Genomic DNA, 18,571 nt, shown 5'->3' with positions numbered 1-18,571 from the left:
TAACAAAGTTCTATTCGTCCTTCAACAATGAACAATCAACCCACCAACACAAACCTTCATCTTCTCTCAATCAACCTGCCTTCCTACCGCAAACCACCCAATTTCACACCACCTATCACCAATTGAGCAGCTCAGGGCTGCCATGCTTTTCACCCGACACCAGCAGCAGCACACGCGCCCAGCCAGGCAACTCTAGACCGTCGCACCATGTCAACACCCCGAGCTCGGATTCGCAGCAGAAGTCATAAAACCATCCACGACGTGTCCGCTTCAAACTCGGTCTCTCACACCCATAAGCAGTACCTCCGTGCTAATACTCTCCGGAAGCTACGCACAACAATTGACAGTTGCATTTGAGGAGAACAACCATATCTTTGCGATCAGTTCTGTCGGGTCATTTGATATGATTGTTAATTAAGGAACTGCAAGAGGAAGTTTCAACTCGACTTATTCACCCAAGATTCAAATGTAGACAATTGGACAAATCAACAAAGAAATCGAAATTTTCACCACCACCGCTATCAATCACCGCCGGCCACCACTTACCCAGAACCATCCGCCCGACCATCTGCTTCTACCAACGACCTCCGAGTATCTATCTGACTCCCCGCCACCGTTCACAACATCTGACCACGTGGGTGATGGCTATCGGAACTCGGAAGTGAATTCGGCCACCCTTCACAACACTTGATTTCCCTTCCTGATCGAATTATATATCTTTATATGATTGAGAAATTTCAAGGGTTTGATTGTTATTGTAGACTAAAATTGATCGAGATCTTCAATTACTTCAATAATTTGATGCCTTTGTGATTATTTCTTCAAAATTTAAGAGTAAAATGGAAATATGGGTAGAAAATAAAACGCAAAAGGGAGATGACGAAACCAAATTTTTATCAGGGAATGGAGTGAGTAACAGATTAAAAATAGAGGACGAAGGCTGTGTGAGGGAATGAAAGACAAACGCGTTTTTTTAATGTCAGGCTTTGCCGTGTTTGTTTTTATGCACAAAATCTCATTGAAGACGGGCGATATCCGTCACAAGCTTGTGACGGATACCGTTCCCTCTCACAAAATACCCATTGAGAGGTGAGTGGGAAGCGCGTAGAGTCTTGCCACCTGTCCCCTCTCCCTTTTGTGAAAAGGTCGCGAGAACGATGACGGGATTAACCCGTCACAAGCAAGACTAGCTGGTTTTTATGAATCTGAGCCGTTTATTTTCTTTTATTCAATGGTTGAGATTCACCCAACTCACAACTCACCATAAGAACCAAACTCACGAGATCCCGCCTCTATATATATATATATATCAATGGTTCACGATTTTATGGTGATTAATTACAAGTTTACACTCATTTCCCATCAGGTTCAAATTTGAGATAAAGTTATTTTACCACCAGCATTGGACCGAGTACACAACATGTTCAATGTTTCACAGCTCCGGAAGAATGTGAGTGAACCGTCACATGTGCTTGAGGTTGAGAACATCGAGCTTGATGAGTCCTTATCTTATGCCGAGGTTCCTAAAGAGATCTTAGACCGCAAAGTACGCAAGACAAGGAATGGTGAGACCGTCTTACTTAAGGTGCTTTGGTCTAATCATAATGTGGAAGAGGCGACATGGAAACCCGAGGAAGCTATGAGAGAGCGTTTTCCCACCCTTTTTTATCAGGTATGTTTGATTACGAGGACGTAACCGTTGTCTTTTTAGGGGGGGGGGGGGGGGGGTTTAGCAGATGGTCGTATGTTTGTTTTTGAGTTAGTCTAAGTCGGTTTAGTGATGTTTTGTGTTGGTTTAGCTATATTTGTGTCGTTTGGTCGGTTGTTTTGGGTGTTTTGTTGGGGTGTTTTTTTTTATGTGGTAAGAGTTGGTTGACTCTTGTTGGTCTTGTTTTGTGTGTATAGAGTGAACTTCGGGGACGAAGTTCTTTTTAAGGAGGGAAGATTGTAATACTACGGTTTTCCTAAGTCTGTACTCGGCCGAATATGGCTTATTCGGCCGAGTAAGGGTGTCGTGTGTTTCTTGACAGCTCACTGCCCAGGAATACTCGGCCGAGTATGGGAATACTCGACCGTGTAGAGGATACTTGGCCGAGTATACCTTATACTCGACCGAGTATCCGGTCTGATGGGTATTATTTCCACGGTTTAATTTAGGAAGGATTAGAATTATATAATCGCGGATTAACAGTTTCTAATCATTTTCACAAAACCTAAACATTTCAACGGACTCTAATTCTCTCCAAATCTCTCTCAAGTGCGTGGATTGTTAGAAAGTTCCTTCATCTTTCATTCTATCATCGGTGTCGGTAAGTCCTTGATTTCATTAGTTCTATTGATTAATCTTTTAGGGTTGCCTTGAATTGTGAATTATGGGAAAAGGGTTTTGCATATGGTAATTGGAGTTATGTGATTGTTGTTAGGTGAGGACTTCGTAGAGGAGCCGTTCTAGATTTCTTTGCTTGTGTCTCATTGCAGTTGTGCTAAGGTAGGGTTTCCCTACTCGGTTTACTGTTAATTGATTTAAGATTATGTTTGTATTGTGTACGATTGATGGTCGTATGTTTGTTTTTGAGTTAGTCTAAGTCGGTTTAGTGATGTTTTGTGTTGGTTTAGCTATGTTTGTGTCGTTGTGTCGGTTGTTTTGGGTGTTTTGTTGGAGTGTTTTTTTTATGTGGTAAGAGTTGGTTGACTCTTGTTAGTCTTGTTTTGTGTGTATAGAGTGAACTTCGGGGACGAAGTTCTTTTAAGGAGGGAAGATTGTAATACTACGGTTTTTCTAAGTCTGTACTCGGCCGAATATGGCTTACTCGGCCAAGTAAGGGTGTCGTGTGTTTCTGGACAACTCACTGCCCAGGAATCCTCGGCCGAGTATGGGAATACTCGATCGTGTAGAGGATACTTGGCCGAGTATACTTTATACTCGACCGAGTATCCGGTCTGACGGGTATTATTTCCGCGGTTTAATTTAGGAAGGATTAGAATTATATAATCGCGGATTAACAGTTTCTAATCATTTTCACAAAACCTAAACATTTCAACGGACTCTAATTCTCTCCAAATCTCTCTCAAGTGCGTGGATTGTTAGCAAGTTCCTTCATCTTTCATTGTATCATCGGTGTCGGTAAGTCCTTGATTTCATTAGTTCTATTGATTAATCTTTTAGGGTTGCCTTGAATTGTAAATTAGGGGAAAAGGGTTTTGCATATGGTAATTGGAGTTATGTGATTGTTGTTAGGTGAGGACTTCGTAGAGGAGCCGTTCTAGATTGCTTTGCTTGTGTCTCATTGCAGTTGTGCTAAGTAGGGTTTCCCTACTCGGTTTACTGTTAATTGAATTGATTTAAGATTATGTTTGTATTTTGTACGATTGATTATCTGCTGATCATTGTTGGAGTGTTGGAGTTGGTGTGGTTGTTGTGATGGTTGTTGATGTTGTTTGCGAAGTGCGTCCTCGGCTGAGTGGAGTCACTTGCGGGAGTGGCTTCACGCCCTAGTTTCGCGCTATGCGGAACCCGCTAAGAAGAGGATGCGTACATTAATGAACATGGTTATCGCTCGTTGATGAGCGGGGCTTAGGTGGGGATTGGCTGTGGTCCTCCATTGGCGGTGAGGATTACCTGCGATGGGTAATCTAGCAGGGCTACACACTTCGGTGTGTAGTCGGTTACTATGTGAGATCGGGATTTTGGAAGTGGATGATGATCAGCTGGTTGTCTTTTTGTATTTGTCTTAATTTGATTATGCAGTATTTGACCCAGTTGTTGTTTTGTAATATCAGCTGGTTGCCTTTTTGTACTTGTCTTAGTTGTTGAACTTTCATAGTAGTACTTTGGTTTTGGATTTGGATCATGTAAATTTTAATCATTTCTACTTTAATAATCGTGTTTGGATTGTTAACTTTGATATACTAACTTCGGGCAACCGAGATGGTGATGGTCTCTCATGCTAGGGTGGTCCTGGTAAGGCACCTTGGTATATGGGGGTGTCACAAAGCGGGTCGGGTCATTTTCGGGTCAATGATTAAGAGAAAAAAAGATATTTCAAGTCTTTTGGAGTCAATTAAAGTTATGGTTTAACGGGTCATTTTCGGGTTGGGTGGTTTCGGATCAGATCATTTTTGGTTGAGTCTGTAATGGGTCAATGAAACCGCAGATCATTTTCGGCTCAGGTCGGGTCGGGCCAATTCGGGTTTTGGGTGCGGCATTTCGGGTCAATTTTGGGTCTCGAGTCAACCTTTTTGGGCTAGGTCAATTGGGTCGGGATGATTTTGCCAGGTCTAATAAAGACACAACTTTTAGCATTTTCTAGACAACTTACCATGTGATTTGGTTTGTTCTAATCCGTTTTAAATTTAAAACGGATAGTGTCCAGCTATCGGTCGGAAATTTTAAAGTTTTTATTTAAAATTTTCCAAGTTCTGGCTCCATGAGTATGCTAGGAGAGACCATCCTCATTTTCTTACCATTTCATTTTTTAACAAGATAATAAAACACGCATAAAGGAACCAAACGTAAAACATGAATTACCTCCAACATAAGATTATTCTCCTTCTGCATCAACACTGCTATATATTACTCATTTTACACCCATGAAGAATTTAAAACAAGAACAATTTTATTCATTATAATAATTATTATGATTTGTAATTAAACAACATTATTATTCGAGTAGCCTAAACAGCCTGGTCATAGTTGCTCGATTCTTTTCATGGAAAATACTGGAGGATGCAATTATTTCTCACTTTTCATATATAGTGCCACTATTTACATACACAAATGTTTTTAAGTTTTTTGTTAACTAGCTTGGAGGCGCAATGACAGCCATCACAACACCAGGCAAACATGCTGCATACTTCATTAAGTTTTTGACAAGTGAGATGATTGGCGGTGTTATCATCTCGCAACACTATGTCCGATCTTTGACGGACGCCCAAGCTAAGCTCTGGCTTAGTAAACAGCATCACTATTACGGTAATCATACCAATTAACCTAAACAACTTCATGTTACCACCGCCTTTATTCATCTCCGTATCTCACAATTTTTTTTAAAGGTTTTGATCTTGGAGTTGGGCTAGGGAGTAATAATGTTCGGTATTTATAAGCACTGTTAGGGAAGGAAGTAATGGCAGAGCTAGGATTTTAGGTATCGAAGCTAAAACGTAGATTGAAAGCTTAGGCGGTGTCTAGGTTTGCATTACGTATCAACATGTATTTTTGAGAAAAAGACGTACAACCATAAGAGGAGTAATAACAGTTAACTTAGGTCCCGTTTTTTCTGGTATAATTTCAGCTAATTTTAGTTCCGTCCAGCTCTATTGAGTTCAATTCAGCTTTATTAAGTTCAGTTCAGTTCACTTTAGCTTATCTCTTAACAAATTAACTTTTATTTCAGTTCTGTTTGCTTATAAAATTCAGTTATGTTCAGCTCTTTTCAGCCGAAAAGAACAAAGCTTTAGTTGTAGTTTCGTATGAATACTGTATCTCACACTTTCATTGTTTTTTGGTTTTGTTGTTGGACAAGGGAGTACGGTGTTGCTTTTCTATAGGAAGGAAAATGAAAAAGACATGATGAAGTACGAAAACCTAAAGACATATTCATAAGGACGGTCTCACACTGGGTTATTAAAAGATGATTATACAAATCGAATTATAAACATTTCCAAAAGTAATAAAATGGAACTTCCTTTGGAATAAGAATCCTAATCAACTGTAACACCCCCATTTATTCAGGAGCATTTAGCTAGACATTCCCAAATAAATAGGAATGTTGCCATCTCGGTTTCCCGAGGTAGTGAATAACAAAGTACAACAATACCAAAGTACTTTAAATTGAAACTTTAATGATTACATGTTTATTACAAATTATCCAACTAAAACTTAGTATAAATATTTACAACTCGCAGCGGAAATAAACAAAGTGATATAACTATATATGTGATCTAGACTTCTTCTAAGGTTCCAAGTTTGGCTCTCATCCCCATGCTCCCAAGTCAGCTAATCTTTGGTACCTGTCAAATCTGTTCCCCATAAAACGGTTCACCGCAGGTGTTCACGAATACACAGTCAACCGCGAGGTTGAGTAGGAATAAAACTAAACAACAAGAACATACAATTATCAATCCAATTCAATTCACTTTTATTGCACAACCCCCTGACAACGTGCTCCTTTCCTTTACTTAGCACAACTCCCTTAACAACGTGCTCACATTACTTTGGTACCCCTCCCTTAACAATGTACCGCAATATGTAATAGTACCCCTCCCTCATAACGTACATATTACCATCACCCCAGTGTACAAACTCCCTCAACAACGTACAACTGACTGTCGCACAGCTTTTTATAATAACCACATTCCAATCAACGATAACAATTCAATTCACCTTATCAATATAACCGACACAAATCAACATAAGTCACCCTTCCAACCATTACGATATTATCAACCAACATATACAATATGAATCTCCCTTCCAATAATTACGATTATATCAACCAACACAATTCACATACGATCAATTCACTTTAACGTAAGTACTCCACCATACCAAACATAGATAATTAAAAGTCGAGTTGAGTAGGATTATCCCTACCTGGCAAGCGATTCTAATTAAGCAGCTCAAGCAATCCAATAAATAAAGCAATCCGATCCAATTATAATTCTTCACAACCGTCACCTAATAAAAATATTATAATTCAATTCAATTATTTATTTAGTTATTTACTCCTTTTATTTAATTATTCAAATTAATTAATTATTATAATTATTAAAGGTTACGATGTTAATATCCCTCTAATGAAGCAAACCCCGAGTCACCCGAATTACACACTCAAACCCGTCACAAAAACAAACACAAAAAAACCCCCAAAACAAGGCTTAGAAACCATGTACACACCCCCCATAAACACGCCCAAAAACGTCACCACAAGCCACCACGACCACCACCTTGTTCTGCCACCTCCTAGCCCACACCACGACGAGCACCCACGACCAAAACCACCAGCCAAGCCGCCACCAACAGCCCACAAACACCCTGCCCTAACAACCCTCTTCAAACCATCACAACCAACACCACTCCCTCACTCACCATCTTACACCATCACCACGACCACTACAGCCACTCCCACACCCAACGGCCACCACCATTGTCACCCTTGGTCTACGACAATTCTAATGGTACCTCCCATCCTCACTCACGGTCAGAAACGCAGCCACGACGCTCGTCCTAAAACAGCTGCGTCAAAACCCCTGTTCTCACGATTTCCGGCCACCACCTACACCAGCCGCCACCTGACGCCACGCCAACACCTCCACTGTGGTGGACTACCTCCCCCCATCATAACCCTACCATGCCCAGGTCAAGACTCGGCCAATTAGGGGTTCAATTACCCACTACAAATACCCACGACCTAACCCGCAACACCCCCTGACCAGTCACCTTTAGCCGCCTGCCACCGCCACCCTAGGCTATCCCTGACACCACCACTATACCCATTCCAACTCTTGCAACCCCACGAACCACCTCCCAAGGTTTGGTCTCATTCCGTCAAGGTTTGGGTCAGTTTCTAAGTGTCTTAAGATCGTCTGACATTCAGCTGTATAAGAAAATAAAATAAGATTAGAAATTGTTACCTATTAATTACCGCTTGCTAATTCCGTCTCCAAAAGCTCGTCCTCTTAATTTGTGATTTATTTCTCAGATTTAATAGGGATTTATAGGGTAGGATTATAGAGAATGCGAGGTCAATTAGGAAACTATATAATTTACCTTATTCTAATTAGTATAGGAATTATCATTATTATAATTACCATTATATTATTATTATTATTATTATTATTATTATTATTATTATTATTATTATTATTATTATTATTATTATTATTATTATTATTATTATTATTATTATTATTATTATTATTATTATTATTATTATTATTATTATTATTATTATTATTATATGTTAATCTTACCATAAATTGGATTTCCTCATACAATATTTACTAATTTATTATTTGCCATAACTTATTATTATTATTGATATAATTATTATTACTTTTCCATATTATATTATTATTAATTCCCGATATAAATCCCGATTACACTTACACCAATTTAATAAATTTCGGTCCAATTACCAATGGCACACGGCCCAAGATCCACTTATAAGCTTAATCCAATTCCCGACTTAGATTATTAATTTATTAACTAATTATCGTCTTACTTGTATTTATTATTAGAAATTAGAAATGTCATTTAATCAATTATTAATTTACATAAATTACTTTCATAAATTATTATCAAAATACGGAGTATTACAGTCTTCCTCCCTTAAAATGAACTTCGTCCCGAAGTTCGCCTACAACTACCACAACAACATTTACAAACATCTTCACAACTAAACCTCATTCCAGCTTATGATCATTGCAACATATCAATTTTACTTAATTATTATCAAACCATATCAACTTATCAAAAGATGCCTCAACAATAACTCAAATATTTTGAAGTATCACATTCCTTCCCCCTAAAAATAAACTTCGTCCTCGAAGTTCGGGATATCAAACAACAGGAATAACAAACCAGTTGTAGTAACATCACAAAACATGTAATACACATTATAACACAAGACAATTTATATTTCAAGCACAACTCCAAGTAATGAATAACAAAATCTTTGATTTACTTCTAAATAGCAAATTAATCATATAAGATATTCGAACTAATCTTTATTTAAACCTCAACTTATTACTTTAGCTATCGACGAATACATTGCCAGACTAAATAATAATCTATAACGAAAGATACACATCACTATTTAATTAATTAATTAATCTTTTCTTAATAATGATATCTAACTTAAACATGGATGCAATTATTCTAAACGTATATATAGGCTTAGGGCAACACATCCCGCATATCACTAGACATGGTAACCTACTTCACACAATTCAAAAATATCAAGAAACAAAATTTTCATTTATTCAAGACCAAGGAAACATGTCACCATTTCTAAAAATCATAAATAACTAATAACACAATTACTTCTTGATAACCTTTACTTTTTAGAAAATACATCGAGTTAACAATGCATGAGAGAAAGAATCAAGTCAAAAACTCAAAAAGTCAATTTATAATGCATTTTACAAGTTATTTGGTCGAAACAGAAATTTTACAGCAACTTGTCAGAAACTTAGGTCAAATTGTAAAAATCACTATTAATTGTCACAAATTTATCTTGTAACGTGGCTTATCAATTTAGAAACATATAATAATCTTTTAAACAATGGAGTTAGAATTACACTAAATCGACAGGTAGTTTTTAAATGGCAAATTTTACAAAAACATGGCGCGAAAATATCACTGTACAGGAATATTCTGACCACTGCCAACTAAAATATTTATTTCTCCTAAACCGTATATTATTTGAATATGAGACCAGTGGCATATGAAAGCTAACTCACAAGGATATCACACATAAAAATATCATACACGGATTTTAAACAGGCAGTAAATGACAGCCAAAACAATCAAGGGCAAAATTTCGAGAAATCAACCAAAATCGCATTCTTTACAATTTCACGCAATTCCTTCAACACTTCACATATTAATCATACACACACCTCCCACATACATGCCAATATACCTTCCCCATATCAACATGCTCATAACAATACTTAAAAGAAATCATCCGCAATCATTAACGAAAACAGTCATTCAAACAAGACAAACAAATTCCTAAGGAAAATATACTATATTCATTTTAAATTACCCCACACTAAAATGTCTCTCAAGGTACCCGGTTCAAAACTAAAAGGGCCAAGGTATAAATTAGGCGTGCTTTCCTAACAGTACTAAGAGGGGCTCCTAACAGTTTCTACACGGAGTTCATTTTATTTAGACACGTCCTAAGTTCATTATTGTTCATTGGTTAGGCCCGAGGATCGTTTCGCTCTGATACCACTTTGTAACACTCTCATTTATTCAGGAGCCTTTAGCTAGACATTTCCAAATAAATAGGACTGTTACCATCTCGGTTTCCCGAGATAGTGAATAACAAAGTACAACAATACCAAAGTACTTTAAATTGAAACTTTAATGATTACATGTTTATTACAAATTATCCAACTAAAACTTAGTATAAATATTTACAACTCGCAGCGGAAATAAACAAAGTGATATAACTATATATGTGATCTAGACTTCTTCTAAGGTTCCAAGTTTGGCTCTCATCCCCATGCTCCCAAGTCAGCTAATCTTTGGTACCTGTCAAATTTGCTCCCCATAAAACGGTTCACCGCTGGTGTTCACGAATACACAGTCAACCGCGAGGTTGAATAGGAATAAAACTAAACAACAAGAACATACAATTATCAATCCAATTCAATTCACTTTTATTGCACAACCCCCTGACAACGTGCTCCTTTCCTTTACTTAGCACAACTCCTTTAACAACGTGCTCACATTACTTTGGTACCCCTCCCATAACAACGTACCGCAATATGTAATAGTACCCCTCCCTCACAACGTACATATTACCATCACCCCAGTGTACAAACTCCCTCAACAACGTACAACTGACTGTCGCACAACTTTTTATAATAACCACATTCCAATCAACGATAACAATTCAATTCACCTCATCAATATAACCGACAAAAATCAACATAAGTCACCCTTCCAACCATTATGATATTATCAACCAACATATACAATATGAATCTCCCTTCCAATAATTACGATTATATCAACCAACACAATTCACATACGATCAATTCACTTTAACGTAAGTAATCCACCATACCAAACATAGATAATTAAAAGTCGAGTTGAGTAGGATTATCCCTACCTGGCAAGCGATTCCAATTAAGCAGCTCAAGCAATCCAATAAATAAACCAATCCGATCCAATTATAATTCTTCACAACCGTCACCTAATAAAAATATTATAATTCAATTCAATTATTTATTTAGTTATTTACTCCTTTTATTTAATTATTCAAATTAATTAATTATTATAATTATTAAAGGTTACGATATTAATATCCCTCTAATGAAACAAACCCCGAGTCACCCAAATTACACACTCAAACCCATCTCAAAAACAAACACAAAAAACCCCCAAAACAAGGCTTAGAAACCATGTACACACCTCCCCATAAACACGCCCAAAAACGCCACCACAAGCCACCACGACCACCACCTTGTTATGCCACCTCCTAGCCCACACCACGACGAGCACCCACGACCAAAACCACCAGCCAACCCGCCAATAACAGCCCACAAACACCCTGCCCTAAAAACCCTCTTCAAACCGTCACAACCAACACCACTCCCTCACTCACCATCTTACACCATCACCACGACCACTACAGCCACTCCCATACCCAACGGCCACCGCCATTGTCACCCTTGGTCTACGATAATTCTAATGGTACCTCCCATCCTCACTCACGGTCAGAAACGCAGCCACGACGCTCGTCCTAAAACAGCTGCGTCAAAACCCCTGTTCTCACGATTTCCGGCCACCACCAACACCAGCCGCCACCTGACGCCACGCCAACACCTCCACTTTGGTCGACTACCTCCCCCCATCACAACCCTACCATGCCCAGGTCAAGACTCGGCCAATTAGGGGTTCAATTACCCACTACAAATACCCACGACCTAACCCGCAACACCCCCTGACCAGCCACCTTTAGCCGCCTGCCACCGACACCCTAGGCTATCCCTGACACCACCACTACACCCATTCCAACCCTTGCAACCCCACGAACCACCTCCCAAAGTTTGGTCTTATTCCGTCATGGTTTGGGTCAGTTTCTAAGTGTCTTAAGATCGTCTGACATTCAGCTGTATAAGAAAATAAAACAAGATTAGAAATTGTTACCTATTAATTACCGCTTGCTAATTCCGTCTCCAAAAGCTCCTCCTCTTAATTTGTGATTTATTTCTCAGATTTAATAGGGTATTTATAGGGTAGGATTATAGAAAATGCGAGGTCAATTAGGAAACTATATAATTTACCTTATTCTAATTAGTATAGGAATTATCATTATTATAATTACCATTATATTATTATTATTATTATTATTATTATATGTTAATCTTACCATAAACTAGATTTCCTCATACAATATTTACTAATTTATTATTTGCCATAACTTATTATTATTATTGATATAATTATTATTACTTTTCCATATTATATTATTATTAATTCCCGATATAAATCCCGATTACACTTACACCAATTTAATAAATTTCGGTCCAATTACCAATGGCACACGGCCCAAGATCCACTTATAAGCTTAACCCAATTCCCGGCTTAGATTATTAATTTATTAACTAATTATCGTCTTACTTGTATTTATTATTAGAAATTAGAAATGTCATTTAATCAATTATTAATTTACATAAATTACTTTCATAAATTATTATCAAAATACGGAGTATTACACCAGCACTCCCCCAATTTGATTGGATGGCAAAAGGTTTGTCTACCAAAAACAATTGGTGGACTAGGCATAAAACCTTCCCAAGCAGCTAATAAAGCTCTTCAAGTGAAATTATTATGGAAAATTCTTACTGATAAGGAAAGTGTTTGGGTTAAAGTAATATCTAAGAAATATTTGAGAAACTGCTCACTTTTCGACCACAAGCCAACTTTAGTAGCGTCGTGGCAATGGCATAAACTTATGAGTCTTCGAGCTCTTTTTAGAAAAGGCTTAAGATGGCAGGTAGGTGATGGTAGCAACATTAAATTTTGGACTGATAATTGGGTCTTTTCTCACCCACTTACTAGCAGTATGGGTGATGATGATAGTAACCGTGATCTTAACCTGTTGGTTAAAGATTTTATAACTTCTGATAAACAATGGGATGTTTGTAAATTATCCAGCTTAGTGAATAACGATATTGTTAATCAGATTACTAACATACCACTGCCACATAATGATATTCATGATACCCTCATTTGGGGGTTGTCCGTAGATGGAAATTTCTCTACCAAAACAACAACTTGGTTAGCGCAAGGTTTGTTCGATCAAGCTCTTGACAAATGTGAATTTCAGTGGATTTGGAAATTAAATATTCCTCCAAAATTGAAATTTTTTTCTTTGGAAAGCCTGTGTTGACGGCCTTCCAACGAAAAGTAGACTTCTTAAGAGTCATGTTGATGTCCCACCTCATTGTGTTCTGTGCAACAATCCTATTGAAAACAAAGATCATTTCTTTTTCGAATGTCCCTTAATTGGGTCTGTCATCCAAAACCTGAACGTTATTAGTTTCAATGAGTTTTTGTCAAATTATGATAATTTTACAAGTCAAAGTTTTCTAACGAAACTTAATTATCTCAAAGATTTAATTCCAAAAGATGATTTCATTAAGATTATTTTTATTTGGTCGAATGCATGGTTTCATAGAAATGATATTATCTTTAATAACGTCAATTTAAGTATCAGCAAAATTATTACTTTATGTAATAATAGCACTAAAACCTGGAATGTGACTAGATTTAAGGATCTCAACAATCCCGAGATAGAAAAGTCAGCTAGAAACAACTCTAGTAACGAAGAAATTTGGTGGGAAAGACCTAGTAACGGTTTCCTAAAGCTAAATTTTGACGGATCGAGGATAGAAGGTAATAAGGCTGCTCTAGGATATTCTATAAGAGATCACGATGGTAAAGTCGTTTTGTTGGGAGCAAAAAATTGCGGATCCAATAGTATCTTTGTTCCGGAAGCTCTCGCTTTAAAAGAAGGTATTTTAGCAGCTAAATACGTAGGAATCTCAAAGTTAATTGTGGAGGGTGATAATTTATGTGTCATTAACTCGATTCGAGGTACTTGGCAAATTCCTGGGGAAATTTCTAGTATTATCAAGGATGTGAAATTAGAACTTCAATCTTTCGATGAAGTGATAATTAAACATTGCTTTCGTGAAGCCAACAAGGTTGCTGACTTCATGGCTTTTGTTGGACATTCATGTCCAACTCTCTCGAGGTGGTTTGATAGCCGGTGGCTTCAACTTACCTCCCTCATTCGAAAGGATGAGATAGGTTGGTCCTACCCCAGAGGATCAACCTAGTTTTCTTACCTAATCAAAAAAAAAAGTAATAAAATGGACAGATATGGTTATTATAGTTTACCAACAAAATTGATCAGGTATCCCAGTAAAAGAGTATACATAACGAGTAACAAATGAGTGCACCTTACTCATTCGAAAGGTTGAGATAGGTTGATCCTATTCTAAAGCATCTTAATTTAGTTTTTTTTATCTTATTAAAAATAAAAAATTAAAAGATCACTTTGTGGTATGAGATATTAACACTAAGGGCTTACTTGGGATAAGAGTAATAATTAAGGAAGTAATAGAGCTAAAATGAACTAAAAAATGGAGGGAAGGAATTGGGGTTTGAGAAAGAAATGGATAGAAATGGGGGTAATATAGTGTAATATTCCCTCCATTAAGTGAGTAATTGTTACCCACCTCCCCCTCCAAGTAATAATTACCTCCATATGGAGGTAATAATTCCTCCCTCACCTCCTCTTTCCACCCTCCTCAACCACTACGAAGCACCAATCTCCTCCCATCTCTTCTTATTTTAGCTCACATTACTCCCTTAATAATTACTCCCATCCCAAGAAAGCCCTAAATATTGATGAAAATAATTAAGCAGGGATACAAGAGAGACTGTCCTTCAATAAAGAAATATCTAACTATCTAATCCACGAGACTGTCCTTTGTACTACATTGTTTCAACAACTATTATCAAAATAATTTTCATTTAAAAACTATTACCAATAAGTTTGATTTTTTTTTTAAAAAAAAAAACACTACCAAATCTCATCCAAACCCAATAAAACACAATAAGTTTGACTTTTTTTTAAAAAAAAAAATACTACCAAATCTCATCCAAACCCAATAAAACACAATCTCAATCATTTATTTTTGAATTTCCATCTTAAGTTGTAAATTTTATCCCTTAAACCAGTTACTTTGATGAACTTTAAGAAACTTTTTTACCTTGATTATGTTAGATAGGTGAATTAGATGAAGTTTAGTTAAAATGATTTTGCCTCAAAATGATCGGCCAACGGTAGTGTTAAAGGGATAAAATTTACAACTTAAGATGGGAATTCAAAAATAAATGGTTGAGATTGTGTTTTATTAGGTTTGGACGAGATTTGCTAGTATACTTTTTTTTTTAAAAAAAAAAAATCAAACTTACTACACGAGTAGTTTTCAAACGAAAATTATTTTGGTATTAGTTCTTACAAAAATGTAGTACAAAGGAAGTAATTATAAAAAAAACCAATATATTATTCTGTGTAGGGATTTTCGGTACCGACCACACACACAATAATAAATATAAGAATCGGAAAAATAATAAAGACATAATATTTAGGGTAAATTGATAATTTATGCCTTTCATAATACACTTTTTCAAATTCTATACCTAGAATAATTTTTTTTTTTCAAAACTTATACCAAAGATCTCTATTTCTTTTATACTTAATACCATATCTCTGAAATAATTGACCATTCTACCCTTATTATTAAGGTATTACCAATTCACCACCTATTCCCAACCCAATTAATCCCCTTTCCCGACCAGAATAGTCCAACATCACCATAAACCATCTCCTCCCCCAAACAACACCACTATTGGTGCCTCCATCACCGCACACCACCACCCTATCCTACCTCCCACTACTATTAACATCAAACACCACCATTTTCATCCCTCTTATCAAATCGCCACTGCTAAAACCACGACCATCTACCACTCACAATCACTACCACCATTAACCACAACCACCATCGACCACCTCACCCTATACAAGACCTTATAAAACCAACAAAAACAATTAAAAGATAAAAAAATAACCTAAGAATTTGATAAAACGAATTGTAATGGTTGCCAGATTTATAAAACGAATTGTAATTATAATCATCTTTGAATGAGAATTTGATAGTGGTGGAGGTGAATTACGGAATGAAGTGGAATTTGTGTTTTTTCAGAGTGGAGAGATGGATGTATATGTGAGATCGTCTTCATTAAAATTAGGGGAATTTGTTTGTGGTAGAGGCGGATTTAAGAATGGCAGTGTCCACCATTATTGATGGATTGTGGGGTAGATGTCAAAGAGTGGTGATGACATGCAACGTTAGTGCTGATGACTTGGCATTGTGCTAGATTCGACGGCGAATCTTGTGAGGTAAGTTTTGTGGTGGGGCGACTGGTTGGAGGCGGCAGTTTGGTGGTGATGGACCTTTGGATACGAATGCGGTGGTGCTGTAACGGCGGCACCGATGGGGGAAGTGGTGGTTTGGACGTGGTGTCATTTTGATGGGGATAGGAGGTGTTGGGTTAATGGTGTTGGGAATGTGATGCGTGCATTTTATATAGACTTTTGTACCGTATTTGCACGCATTTCTATGCATATTTCGTAGCATTATGCTACAAATGTCTCCCGAATTGTCTACTTTGGTTTCTCTTGTCCTATTTGCAAGAATGAACCAAAGAGAAGTGGAATCAAGCTTAGAACATGTCCCTATCATGCATTTAGGAGATGAGTTGAGTTGGAGCTTGGAAACTACTATTTGGTGATGCGCGTAGAAGTAAAGAAGCTAGGCGAGCTAAATAAGAGCTTCAAATTACTAGTGCCTAATTTGAAGAGTCATATCTCGGATTATACAACTGATATTTAAGTGATTCTAACTGGAGGTGAAAGCTTATCCTATTAGCTTTCCAACGCCGCAAAAATCTTTTGTTTCCAACAAGTAATGAAGAAATGGCGGCTGTTTGAAGTTCAGGGCGCGAAACAGGAATTACGCGCTGAAACCACTCGATCGAGTACATTAGTGCTCGATCGAGTACTTTTTGTGTTCGATCGAGTACTTTATGTAATACTCCGTATTTGAGTTGGAGTACTCGGTCGAGTACTTGGTTGGTACTCGGTCGAGTGTGTGTTACTCGGCCGAGTGCACTTGACCGAGTAAACCGGTTCAGCGAGTTAGACGATTTATTTTATGTTTTGGCCAAGGGTTTTTGTTTATAACAGTTAAGTTTTTATAATTTCATTTTAGCATTTCTAAAACAATTTCTAAACCTAGAGAGAGGGAGAGGAAGAAGCATTGTCGAGCCTTTCATATGATTGAAGATTTCTCACCGATTTCAACCTAATTCGATTTCCCTGTTTGTAAGTCGATTTCATTCAATTGTTTATACTATTTTAAAGTCTTAGTCTTCGAAAAGTTTGAAAATAGAGTCCTGTTTATTTGAAGTCTAATTTATGCATATCAAATTTCGTAGTCAAATTCTTTATGGTTTGTCCTAGGTGATTTATTTATTAACATGTCGCTGAAAAGTCCGCGAATTTGATTTGGTTGTGGAAAATGATTTGAAACCTTAATTTATATGTCGATTCAGTTTTGGGGATTTTTCATACATCATATTTGTGGAGTCTAGATGACAATACTTGTTGCATGTATGTGGTTCTTGTAGATACTTTGGTGCATGGTTTACACGTGTGTGGAAGTTTGTTCAGACTATGATATTGTTGTTGCTTAAAAGTGCCTTCTTTGTGTTTTAAAGGGGTGTTGGTTTATTTGAGATTTGCCGTGAATTTTGGGTGTTGCCTAATTTGTGCAGTGGGGGATGACGCGAACACTTTTAGTCTGCCCAGTACTCTTGCTAGGCCAATGATAGAGGATACTTCTACCTGCATATTGGGTTAGCGGATCAGAAAGAAAAAAAATTGTCTTCCTTACCCTCTTAAAAAATACTAACCTACCTTTTATATATTTAATAAATAATTTGTTCATATCTTTATTTGTCATTTTATAAAGGATCTAAACAACCTGTTAATAAAAAACTGTCAATTATCAAACACCTCTAAAACAATTCTGCTAAATAAATCTGCTAGTCAAACCTGTTAAATCATTCTGCTTGTCAAATCTGATTCTGCTAATATTAATCCGCTGTTTATCAAACAGAGCCTTAATGTTTATGTTTATTAATAGGAAGATTACATGACCAACATGGGTTAAGATCTTTTTTTTTTTGGTGTGTGGGGAAAATATGGGATAAGATCTTGGATTGTTATCAAGATTATTAATACAGAAGATATCAGTGAGGATACTTGTCTTTTTTAGCATCTCATTCCCTGTCTCACTCCATACACATTTTGACACACAATACATTAACATATTTGTTGTATATTCTTTATTTGAAATAAGTGATGTGTCGAAAGATAAGTGGAGTGACACACAGAATAGAACACAAAAGTGAAACAGAGGATTCTAACCGAGAAGATATGGAAAGTAATAAGTTGGATTTAGTTTTCTAAATTAACTAGCTATATATAGTGCCATAGATATCAAATTATCAATACAATACAACTTAGAACAAATACCCCCTCCACCAAAATTATCAAATATAGAGATGATGAACAGTATAAAATTGGCTAATTTAGTTGGTATAATTGGGTTATTGATGCTGTCCATTATGCCGGAGATCAGCATGGGTGTTCGTCAACCGTCGGAAATAATGATGCAAGGTCAAAGT

Source organism: Silene latifolia, chromosome 1, assembly GCF_048544455.1.
Source record: "Silene latifolia isolate original U9 population chromosome 1, ASM4854445v1, whole genome shotgun sequence".
Taxonomy (NCBI): domain Eukaryota; kingdom Viridiplantae; phylum Streptophyta; class Magnoliopsida; order Caryophyllales; family Caryophyllaceae; genus Silene; species Silene latifolia.
Note: the sequence above shows the minus strand (reverse complement) of the source record.